Below are 13,168 nucleotides of genomic sequence, written 5' to 3'. Positions count from 1 at the left end.
ATTCTTATTTTAAAAGCAGTGAGAAGCTACCAAAGGGCTTTAAACAAAGAACCTCGGAAGGGAACCTTGTTTTTTGGTGTTCGTGCCTACTAAGAAAGGGAAGGCTAAGGGAGGGGTGAATTGGGGGAGAAAAGTAAAAATCAGTAATTTTAACTATGCTTCGTTTGAGATGCCTATGAACATCCAAGCTGAAATGTTGAGTAAGCCATCCATCAACTAGCAGGTTGGAAATACAGTAGTTATTTCAGGAGTGAGGGTGCGGGGTGGGTGGGGGCGCAGCGAAGAAGGATGGGGATGCTGAAGAGGAGAAACCTCAAGGAAGTCAGCATTACAAATAGAATTTAGCTACCCACCTGTGACTAGGGAGGGCAGAAAAAAGACCACTCCTCCCCCCTTCCTTCCTCCCAAAAGAAAACAGAAAAACCCAAATCCATCCTCTATGAAACTCAGTTCAATCTTCCCAAGTAGGGAGAAGTGAAGCCTGAGTGTCTGCAGACGGGGACCAGGGAGCAGGAAGCCAATTTTCCCAGTGGAACCCTGGAAGAGCTCGGGAACCCAGGATGACACTGTGCGGGGCACATCACTGCCCAACCCGGAGCAAGGACAAAGGGCTCCAGGGGCTGAGCATGAGAAGCAGGAACGACCGGGGATTCCATCCCCCTGCCACATGGAAACATACTGAAGCTTCCAGAGGCAGAGAAGACTCAGCACATGCTATGAAAATGTTATGTAAACAAAGAAAAATGAGATTATTGCTAACTCCACAGGAAAGCTGCACATTAAAATCCGGTATGTTGGTAGCTCAACAGTGAACAATATTTACGTAGTCATAAAAATCCGAGACTGAATATTATTTGTCAAATAAGAAGTGGTACAACTCTAATGGGAGGACGGAAGAGGAGCCCGGAGTGTCGGAAAGGCAGGCTCATCTATAATTACAGGAAGTCAGCAGAAGATATTTATAATAGGTTCATCTACAGACATCAAGAGATACACATCATCTAGAAATACAGGGGTAAATGCCAGTAGAAAATGTTAAAATATTCTAAATTGTTGCCTCTGGAAAGTGGGAGGCAGGAGGCATCAGACATAGGACTGTTATTTTTATTCTGCATTTTATCAATATTTGAACTTCTTTGAGGCAAAATTCACATAACATAAAAATAAACTTTTTAAGGTGAATGGTGCAGTAGCATTTAGTACAAGGTTGGACAACCACTACCTCTACCTAGTTCCAAAACACTTTCATCACCCACCAAAGAAAGCCCCCTATCTATGATGTTTATTCCCAACCCCCCATATTTCACTTTTTAAAGAATGTGTACCGATCAGTGAAAATGTTTAACTTTTTGAACAACCTTTTTGTAGTCAAAGGCATCTCAGTTCCTACTGAGTTACCACTCTGCAAAGAAGTGACAAAAGGCAGCAAGCTGGATAATATCACAGATCAGCAGGGATACAAAACCCTTCTGCAATGGTGATGGGTACACAGACTAGCACGGCTACTAGGGTTGAGTCAAGTTCTGTAGCTACACACAGCCTGTAACGTGTAATCCAGCAATTCTGCTACAGGGCAGACACCCAAAGACATGTCTCACTGGCCCCGGGTCTCCCACTTCCACTTGAAGGAGAAGGTTCTACGGAAGAGAGCCTGAGAAGGCACACCTGCTCTTAACTGTACTGGCTTGAGAGTAACACAAATCCTGTATCACCAGTCATCAGTGATCACCCATCACCTGATCTCACCATGCTACAAGGAGCTAAAAAGTGTACTTCAGCGGCATGCCCAGGAAGAAGAAGGCGTTTGCTGGGTATTTAGCCAGACTCTACGGCTCTCTGTCCTTCAGAATGCCAACAATCCATTTCACCCTCTTACCACCATCCACCAGCTGGTGTTGTAGCAATGAACGAGACAAAAATAGTCCCTTCTCTCACAGAATTTGAGCTCTTCAAACCTATTTCAATGACCAAAAACCACAAATAATCAATAATCTGTCATATTTTAAACAAAATTCTTTATTCATCCATCATATATAAATGCAACTTTATATGGGAAGAATCAAGGGGAGAGTTATTTAAGTTACAAGTATGAAAAATTTAAGTGTTGATCATTCATACATTGCCTTCTTTTGAAAAGAAGAGAAAGAGGAATAAAAATTTCAAAAGAAAAGACAACATGATTAAAAAAGAAAAGGCAGAGTGTTAATCCCCCAGTAAGGGAGTTAAGATTTTAAAAGAGGTGTTGAAAGGGGAATACAAAACAGTCCAGTATTTTAACTATTCTCCCAATTCAACTTTACTGCACTGAAAGTTTCACAAGGGCAGGACGAACCTGCCTTAGTCATCATTCTGTCCCCACTGCATTCAGTAAAATGTTGGGCCAAGGAACAAATGGATACTCAAGGCGGAAGAATACTCTAAAACGGCAGTTCACATAAGTGAAACCTACTCTTAATTCCAACAGAAGCCTTCCATGTACAAGCAATTAACTGCAGCTCACTAAAAGAGGAAACCAGTACAACACATTGTTGGGTCTGTTGCTTGCTAATCACATTTCCCAAGTCATGACAGAGCCCTTTGAAGTTAAATGACATTTTCCAATTGGGACTGCCAAATAAACCTTCCATTACCTGTCTGAAAAACGAGATAATATTTTCCCATTTAGGCAACCAGGTGCTTTTTCGGAGTAGAAAATTCAGGACAGACACCATGTGAGAGTACAAACTTACAAGTAGTAGATAAGCCCTAGAGATCTAATGCACAAGCCTGTGAATGTAAACAACAGTAGTATACATCATAATCATCAAATCTGCTAAGAGACAGAACTTAATTATTCTAAACAATAAAAAAGGATAATCATGTAATGTGATAGAGATTCTAATTATTGCTACAATGGCAATCATATTACAACATGCAAACGTATCAAATTATCAAGTTGTACTCTTTAAGTTTATACAATGTCAAATATATTTCAATTTAAAAAAATTCAATACCGGGCGCCTGGGTGGCTCAGTGGGTTAAGCCGCTGCCTTCGGCTCAGGTCATGATCTCAGGGTCCTGGGATCGAGGCCCGCATCGGGCTCTCTGCTCAGCAGGGAGCCTGCTTCCCTCTCTCTCTCTCTGCCTGCCTCTCTCTCTACTTGTGATCTCTCTCTGTCAAATAAATAAATAAAATCTTAAAAAAAAAAAAATTCAATACCAAAAAACCCCAAAACAAAAAAACTCAAGCTGACTACAAGCAAGGCTGTTATCCTCTACCTTGATCATCTTTCCTGGTTATAGTGCCATCATTCACAAACACAGTAATAAAGTGGAAATGCAGGTAAAAATTCCTTTTTGATTTACTTTAGCTCAACCAAGTAAATTTTTACTTACTTACTTGCATGCACTATTGAAAATGGATCAGCTTTAACCCAAAGATAGAAAGGAAAAAAAAAAAACTACTAAGTTATAAAAGCAAGACCTCTTCCTACTCTACAAGACAAAAGTGCACACAAGTTCCTCCAGCTGCAGCCTCCGCACAGGCATCTGCCAACCATTGGAATGTCAGAAGTCCTGCCCTCTGCACCCGGACAGACAGAAGCAGAGACCCAGAGCCACTTAAAGATCACTTTGACAGCAGGGTCAGATGTCCAGGAGCAATATGCAGAGTGTTATCAGTGAGGAGCGATGGGTCACTGCAACAGAGGCGGCTGCCAGAAGTGTTCCCAAGCAAGAACCTTGCTGTGCCTCTATAGCTCCCTTAGTGCCTGAGCCTGGTTGCCTCCCTACTGATTTTGTGAGCTACCCAATATTCTTCCAGCAGTTGGTTTCCTTGGCTTATCTTAGTTTCTGTTGTTTACAACCAAGAGTCCTAGATGAAAAACCACAGCACTCTGCTGGCAATGGAAATAAACAAAGGCTTTTACCATCACCAAAGAGAATGCCAAAAAGTAAGAGATAGCAAATCTGGGAAGTTGGGTGTTCCCGCCCTGGTCCCACCCCTCACTAGTGGAGCAGTGTTGCCCAGGTTTCTACAGTTCTCTTCCTATAGCAAACAAGTCGTCCCTAAGGGACCACAGAGCCTTGACACAGGATGGAGTAGGTGGAAGTGTGTATTTCAGGTCAGGTCAGTCACAGAAAATCCAGACTTGGACGTCTGTGTACACTGCTCTGCAATCTAGCTGACTGGGCTTAAACCTTAGCTCTATCATGTTAGCTGTATGATCGTGGAGAAAATCATCTCATCTCCGCAGGTTTTTGTCTTGCCTATAAAAGGGCAATAACCACAACAGCGAACTACAAACTAACTTAGAAGATTAAATGAACTACTTCGTTTAAAACAGTACAGATCCTGACATAGAGAAAACACTCAATAAATATTCGCCCCGTGATAGAATGGATAAACAAACTGCATATTCATTCCGCACTGCAAAGCTGGGAGGGTACACCGTAACAGATAACCACATATTGTCATACACGAGGACATGGACGGATTTCACAAATTATTCTGAGTGAAGGACGTCAAAAGCAAAAAAAAAAAAAAAAATCAATTCATACTTAATAAACTCATTTATATGAACTCAAGAATAAGCGAAACTATAGAGTCTGAATACTGGTTATCTTTGTTGGGGGTGATATTTCCTGAGAAGGGGTACCTTCTGAGGTGCTGGAAGTGGTCTCTACCTCAGTGTGGGTGGGGGTCATGAGAGATAGAGAGAGAGACAGACTGTGTGTGTGTGTGTGTGTGTGTGTGTAAAACTTCAATGAGATCTGCAATTAAGGTACACATGGATGTGTGTGTGTTTAAAACTTCAATTAGATCTGCATTTCAGGTGTGTGTGTGTGTGTGTGTGTAAAACTTCAATGAGATCTGCATTTAAGGTACACATGGATGTGTGTGTGTTTAAAACTTCAATTAGATCTGCATTTCAGGTGTGTGTGTGTGTGTGTGTAAAACTTCAATGAGATCTGCATTTCAGGTACGTGTGTGTGTTCGTGTGTGCGTAGTAATACCGCAATAAAAGATAAAAATGAAATAGCTGTTCTCCTAAAAAGGAGGATTAAACACATTTTCCCTTTATGTGAAAGGTTAACAATAGTGTCTGATTTCCACTGCTGGGAAAACATGCTTTGTTTTGTCAGGGTTTTGGGTTGGGCATTTGCTGGTTTATAATGGAGAGGAGGAAAGGCGCAACAGAGATTACATCACTGACTCCCCAAATGGCCTTGGTTATTTGCGTTACTTGCAGGATACCCTGGGCAATGAGCATTCCCTGGCCCAAAGCCTAATACCCAGAGGGACTGTGACCGAGGGAGGCTTTTCTCTGCTGACTCCCTGTATTATCCAAATATAATACCATTAATAGGCAGCAGTTTAAAAATGCAATCTGCAACAAAATGCTAGGATGTCTATTTGCTTCAAAATAATCAGGGAAAGGGGAATAAAGGATGTAGATGAAATAAGATTGGCCATGAGTTGGTTAACTGTTAAAGTTTGGGTTTCAGTACATGGAGATTCATTATACCACTATTCTCTCAGCTAATATAAGCTTAAAATTTTATTTAATAAAATCATCTGTGAAATTTCAAGTATGAAATTTTTATAAAAACCACACAAGTATTCACCAGGTCCAAAACAAGGTTGTTTTTAAGTTAAAAGGAAGGAAGGAGAGAAAGAAGGAAACCCCGTTTATTACACAAACACACATATGTATATGTATACACACATAAACATATATGTATATGTATATACATATGTATATATATGTATATATAAAAAATATATAAACAAACCAATCTGGTCCAGTTTGCCAATCTACCTGAAAACCAATATACTCTGTAAAGGAAGAAATAGATGAAGGGACTGGTCAGATAAGAAAGACAGTGGCTCCTGAGTGGCTCAGTCAGTGGAGCATCAGACTCTTGGTTTCAGCTCAGGTCATGATCTCAGGGTCGTGAGCTCAAGCTCCTGTGTGGGAGGTCCACACTGAGCACGGAGTCTGCTTGACATTCTCTCCTTCTGCCCCTCCCCCTCTGTAATGCACTTTTGTGCTCTCTCTATAAAATAAATAAATAAATCTTTAAAAAAAGAAAAAAAGGAAATACAATAAACTGAAGTGCACCCAAAAATTACAGGATGCCCAGCTCTAAGTTAGATCTGTGAAGGGGTGCCTTTGGCTCAGGTCATGATCCCAGGGTCCTGGGATCGAGCCCACCATCAGGTTCCTTGCTCAGCAGGTATTCTGTTTCTCCCTGTGCCTGTGCTGCTTCCCCTCCTTGTGCGCGCGCATGCACACAAACACACCCACACACACACACTGTCTCTCTCTGTGTCAAATAAATAAAAAAAAAAATCTTAAAAAAAAAAAAAAGATCTGTGAATACCATATAATTCCATGGACTTTGGAAAGCTTTGCTCTAATAGAACTCTACATCCTTGGCACCTCTCAGAGTTAAACAGCTCTGGCTATTTAAACAACTACAGCACTTGTGAACCTCTGAGAATATGTCAAATCTTCTACAAAAGGGCATTCAGAAGGTCTGGAACATCTAGTCTGAAAGGAGTTACATAAGCTATTGGACTGGTCATCCTGGGATCCTCCTGGAAAAATACTTTTACCATTAGAAATTCCCATTACACAAAGGAAATGTATGCTGTCTCAAAGTAATTGGATTTCTCCTTCATTCAACAAACATTTCTTAAGCGCCTGTGTACTAGAGATAAAAAGTCAGTAAAATCTGGTCTTGAATGTCCTCAGGGAGAGGGGGGAGCCAGCCGATAACTCTATAGTATATGGAGCAGAAGGTTATCTAATCCCATGTGGACAGAGACGGGAGAGTCGGTGAGAGAAGGTCCCTCAACGCAGCTTTGCAGGATCTACCACTGCAGTCAATGGGCAGGGCAGGAAGAGGGACCGACAATACAGAAAGAATGAGAAATCTGTTGCATTATGTGTAGCATATTAGCCCAGAATTAACTTACTCTGTGATGTGGGCCAGACCTCCTGATATGGCCCACAGTTCACAATAAGAAAGGCTGATACCATTAGCCTGCTCCTACCAACCCCTATACCCCCCTACCTAGAAACCTCAACACTGTCTTCTTCACTGGTTCTCCACCTGGTGTTCAAGAAAGCACAAGCCTGTCATTGCTGGCTTGCATCCGTCTCTTCACACAGAGATAAGAGGGTGAGTAAACACCAACAAGCAAGAGAAGATATGACCTGATTTGTCTCGCTCTGGTCTTTTCCTTATTGGTTTCCACTGAAGACCCAGAAACCCAATGCAGAGCCCCCTCAGTATTTCTCCCCAATGTGAGGATTTCCCAGTCAGCCCCCACCATTTGTGAGCAGGGCCTCTCCTCCACATGTTTTTGACTTTTTACTTATTATTCATACCATCAGTAAAGAGAGGCCTTCCCAAGTGGCCCATTCACTGACTCTAATCCATCAAAAAGGAATTACCCAAACGAATCAAGAGTCAAAGAGGTCATTTACTTTCCTAAATGAAGAGAAAAGTCACTCCTAAATTTCACGACCTACGTTTCCTTTACTTACACTTTATTTTTACCTTTGCAAACACAGACTACCAACAAGCAGCTTCTTGAAGTCAAAATATTTGCCATGAATGAGGGTAACTAAACTTTTTCTCTCCCCAAAACACCTACCTGAAAGATATACATTGCCACCCAGAAAGGTGCCTTGCTATAACAGAGGTTCTCCAAGAAGCACCTCTGAAATGAAAACCCCCAAACAAGGTGGTTATACCAGGGTTTCTGAACACCATTATTGACAGTTGTGGCTGTCACCTGTAATTATTTGTTGTGGGGGGCTGTCCCGTGCACTGTAGGATTCTTAGCAGCACCCCTGGCCTGTACTCTTCAGTTGTCAGAAGTGACCCATCCCCCAGTTTCTTATGATCCAAAAATGTCTCCAGATGTTGCCAAATATCCTCTGGCTGGGGCAAAATCACCCCTCACTGAGAACCACAGGATTAAACTGCCTTCCTATCCTTCCTGAGAATCAGTGCCCTCAAGTTACCAAAAGTGGCAAGAAGGACTGATAAAGACAGCAGAGAGAGGCAAAAAGCATTCTAGACCCTTACAAATTTTGTCTCAGAAGCAGCTGTTTTGTTTGCTACACTTGAAATTCTACTTGACAGCTGGAATTCTCTCTCTGTAAGTGACTGTCCTGCCTAAGAGCCTGCAGGGTTATAATTCTCTGGGCCGGTTTAGTCCTCAGAGTCATGTGGAGGGCTTTCAAAATAATACACAGCTCTGGCCCCTCCCTGACAGATTGAATTCGCGGGTCTGAAGGTCAGATCCGAGCAAGGTTTTCCAACCAAACTCCCCAGGAGATTTCCACTGAGAAGAGCTCCTTCAGGACTTCTCATGGTAGTGGTGTGCTCAAACAGGGGTAGGGCATTATCGCCAGGGGATTTTACTAACATATTGCTGTCTGGAGGGAGAGTGGGACCTACGAATCCTCATTTTTACCAACTTCTCCAGGTGCTTCTAATGTGAATGGCCCCCAGTCACACTCTTAGAAACAGTGGCCTGCAGAATAAATGAATTCTAAAAACAGCACTTCTCGAACTTTAATATACAGACAAATCATCTAAGTATCTTGTTAAAATGCAGGCACTAATTTGGCAGCTCTGAGGGATGTGGAATTCTGCATTTCTAACAAACTCCCAGGTAATGAGAAGTGCTGATCTGGGGACCACTCTGCCTAGCAGGGTTCTAACAGACTCCAGAGACGGCCAGCAACTTGGATCCCCAAGTCCTATAGGTACATATATCAAAGAGCTTAGCAAAGAAAGGTTCAAAGGTTCAGGCGTGGTAGAAAGAATGGTAGCCAGGAATGCGTGGCCCTTCTTATGGTCCATCTCCAGCTCCACTTCTGCATAGCTCTCCACCAACATCCCACTTTGGCCATTCCAAACTACTTACAATTCTCACAAACATGTGCCATATGTCCCTCTTCCGTATCTCTACCAAGTTGTTCCCTCTGCCAGAAATCATCTTCCCATGCCAGCATCTCAATCAACAATACCGTCATTTTCTGCCTAGGCCACTCTTCGTCTATTGTGCTTTAGGTTCACCTCAAAGTTCAGCTCCCCAGAGAAGATGTGCGTGTCCTCCATCCTACCCTCCCTACCACACAGGATCATCGTTCCCACCCCCAGGATCCCAAACAGTACCTTCACTCTAGGACTGCCTCATGACTTGTCTGTGTAATCAGTGTGTGGACTTGTGATTTAATTCCAAAACATCTAACACCGTTTTAAAATGTATTCAGTAGAAAAGGTTCTTTTATCTCCCTGGATTAAAAAAAACACATTGGGTAAAATACTAACAACAGCAAGACATTAACTATCCTAGATTGCAAATACTGCCAATTCAGAAATTACAAGTATCTAGACCCATTTAACGATCAAAGTTCCCAATATTATTTGGAGCTAAGATTCCACTCTTCCCAATCCCCGTCTTGTGCCTCCATGCTCCCCACCCTACTCCTGTCTTGCCTACTTTACTTTGGATCCCATCTGGGTAGTGGCAGGAGATGTGGGAAGAAGGGCAGCAAAGTTGCTACTTGGCTGGAGGTATCAAGTCAGCTTCATACCCCAGACTTAGATGACAGATGCTACAGTTGACTTTTCCAGTCATTGGACAATTTTTCTTAGATTTTTATTTATAAATAATTGCAAACTTACAGAAAAGTTGAAAGAGTAGTAATACATAAACTATTCTCTACCCAAAGTCACCTTTTGTTAACATTTTGCCCATTTACTTTATCATTCCTATTCTCTCTTATGTACACATATAGAATACAGAATATTGCATAGGTATGATATATATGAGTCACATATGAAATAATTTCCTGAACCATCCCAGAGTAAGTTGCATTACATTATGCCCTTCGCACCTCTTCCAATGTCCATTTTCTAAGAACAACGATATCCTCTAACATGACCTCAGCACATTATCACTTTCGGTACATTTAACATTGATCTTATACTTCTATCTAACCTGTAGTCCACATCTGTACCTTGTCATCTGATCCAGCAATAGCCTTTCTAGCACTTTCCCCACTCCAGTTCAAGATCCAGTGAGGACCAGGGACTACATTTACTTGTAACGTTATTGCAGTTGATCCTCATTGTAATGCTCCCCCCACTAGAATATATCTACAAATATAATCGAAAACTGTCATCTAAAAAAAGAGGTCTTCCTCCTGAAACAAACTGAGGGTTGCTGGGGGTTGGCAGGGATAGGGTGGCTGCGTTATGGACATGGGAGAGGGTATGTGCTATGGAGAGTGCTGTGAAATGTGTAAGCCTGATGATTCACAGACCTGTGTAACCCTGGGGCAAATAAATAAGTAAATAAATAAATAGGGGTGCCTGGGTGGCTCAGTGGGTTAAAGCCTCTGCTTTCGGCTCGGGTCATGATCCCAGCGTCCTGGGATCAAGCCCCACATCGGGCTCTCTGCTCGGCAGGGAGCCTGCTTCCTCCTCTTTCTCTGCCTGCCTCTCTGCCTACTTGTGATCTCTGTCAAATAAATAAATAAATAAGATCTTTTTTTAAAAAATTAAAATTAAAAATAATAATAATAATAATAATAATAAATAAATAGACCATGCCTTATTTCATTCCCTTTTACCTCTTTTTCCACTTGTAGTTTTAGTCAAAAACTGGTATTTTATGTGTGATTCACTTTCATGTTTTGTTAGCAGTAAGCTTCATTTCTACTCATTTTTTAAATTGAGATTTCATTCATATCCAACAAAATTCACACGTTTAAACTATACAATTCAGTAGGTTTTTTGGAAATTCAGAGTTGGTTTAACTATTACCCCTATCTAATTCCAGAACATGTGCATCACCTCAAAAAGAAACCTCAGGCCCATTAGCAGTCCTTCCCCATTCTCCAGACCCTCAACAACTAGCAACTCCTACTTTGCTTTCTGCTTTTATGGATCCTGGACATTTCACATAAATGGAATCACAGAATACATGGTCTGTTCCTTTAGCATAGTGTTTGTAAGGTTTATCCACGTAATGGCATTCCTTTTTATGGTTGAATAATGTCCCACTGTATGGAGAGACTACATTTTATTTCTCCATATATCAGTTGATGGACATTTGAGTTGTTTCCATTCTTTAGCTATTAGGAATAACGCTGCTATGAACACTTGTGTACAAGTTTCTATGCAGATATGTTTTCAATTCTCTTGTGTATATACTAAAAGTGGAATTGCTGGTCATGTCATAACTATGTTTAACCTTCTGAGAAACTACCAAACTGTTTTGCAAAGTGATTACATAATTTCATGATCCCAGCAGAATGAAAGTTCCAATTTCTCCAATCCTCACCAACAGTTATTACTTCCACCTTTGACTCTAGTCATCCTAGTGGTGCACCTCTGTATTTCCCTAATGGCTAATGATATAGCACATCCTTTCATGTGCTTATTGGGCAACTATACATTTCCTTTGGAGAAGGGCCTATTTAAGGCCTTAGCCCATTTTTAAAATGGAATATTTATTTTTTAATTGTAAGTTGTAAGTGTTCTTTATATACCCTAGATATTACTCCCTTACTAGAAAAAGTGATTTGCAAATATTTTCTTCCTTTGAGTTGTTTCCTCACTTTCTTGATTCTACCCTTTGAAACACAAAAGTTTTCATGTTTCATTAAGTCCAATTTTTTTTTCTTTTACTGCATATGCTTTTAGTGTTATATCAAGAAACTATGGCCTGATCCACGGTCATGAAGAATTATACCTATGTTTTCTTCCAGGTTATAGTTTAAGCTCTTATATTTAGATCTTTTGTTTATGTTCACTTTTGTTTATGATGTGAAGTAGGAGTCCAACGTGTGAAAATCCACTTGCCCCCACATCACCTGTTGAAATTACTATTTTCCCCACCTAACTGTCTTGGATACGTATTGCAAGTGAAATGAGTATAAATTATGCATTTCCTTCTCTTTCACTTCTAGCAGGTAATTAATGTCCAGCAAACTTTTCCATGCTCAACTCTTAACAACAGGAAAAAAAAAATTTACTTCAAAAAGTTGTTCTGGAATTTCACACGAAAGCCTACAAATATAATTAAAGACTGTTGAAAAGAATAATTAGCATAATTTCTCTAAAAGTTAAACACAGCATAATGGAACAACATCAGCATAATGGAACAACAACAATGTACCATCTATAATACATTCTAGTATGTAAGAATATAAGACTTGGGTCTTGAAAACCCAGCATTTGAAATGTAGTAAGATGAAAGAATGCCTTCCAAATGGGGTCTTGTTGACATAAAAGACAGTGTGAGATGCTATTCCCTGGCAAATTTTCTTTACGATCAGTGATTTTTTAAACTATGGATGTGACACCATCTTTGGTCAACTTAGCTTTGACCAAGTTCTCTTCCAGGAATAAATGCAACTTATAACGTGAATGGATTTCTGTGAAAACCACAGAATTATGATGTAGTTTCATGAGCTGTACTACCCAACCAAGAAATTCAATGGAGTTGATATTTTTATTTCTCTATTCCTTTGTTATGAAGGCTATGGATGTTCTGTGGAACCTTCCTTTGGGGAGCAAGTAAATCTTAGAGGGGAAGTCATAGAAATTAACTTGTATGACACAATCTTGACCTTTTTCCAAGGAATGTATCTACCACCATTAACTTTAAATTCCCAGAATACCACTCTTCACACCATAATCTCCACATTATAATTTCTAAACAGCCCACAGACTATCATTTTACATAGAAGACACATAAACATTCACATATATTTGACAAATGCCAGGAAAGCATTCTCAATTTAGAAGCTAAAAATTAAAGCTTTTTAGACTCTTCACAACACACACACACACACACACACACACACACACACACACACACGACAGGAAGACATGCAAAGATGGCACTCCTTCTAGGCTGGGGACCTTCCAAAAGCCCATGTGCATTTACTCCCCAGTAAAGCCATCTACAATAAGACCTGTGGCTAGTATTTCCGTAGAGTCACAAAATCATTTAAGATCTTGAAATCCTCGGGGCACCGGGATGGCTCAGTGGGTTAAAGTCTCTGTCTTCGGCTCAGGTCATGATCCCAGGGTGCTGGGATCGAGCCCCGCATCGGACTCTCTGCTCAGCAGGGAGCCTGCTTCC

The 13,168-nt window shown here is 40.9% G+C and overlaps 1 protein-coding gene across 10 annotated transcripts in view; it reads right to left on the bottom strand.

The window, feature by feature from the left end:
- The window catches only part of ITPR1 (inositol 1,4,5-trisphosphate receptor type 1), a 334,496-nt gene that overhangs the window by 213,556 nt on the left and 107,772 nt on the right, over positions 1–13,168 (bottom strand). The window contains exon 1 of one of the 10 annotated variants that reach the window (XM_032325808.1): positions 11,408–11,412. The exons of the other annotated variants lie outside the window; for them this stretch is intronic. The gene's annotated coding sequence lies outside the window, so the exon portion shown is untranslated. Of the gene's footprint in view, positions 1–11,407; positions 11,413–13,168 lie in introns of those variants that run through there. 10 annotated transcript variants of the gene reach the window in all.

Source organism: Mustela erminea, chromosome 1, assembly GCF_009829155.1.
Source record: "Mustela erminea isolate mMusErm1 chromosome 1, mMusErm1.Pri, whole genome shotgun sequence".
NCBI lineage: Eukaryota > Metazoa > Chordata > Mammalia > Carnivora > Mustelidae > Mustela > Mustela erminea.
The sequence above is the reverse complement of the archived record's forward strand: the minus strand, read 5'-3'. Positions and strand labels throughout refer to the sequence as shown.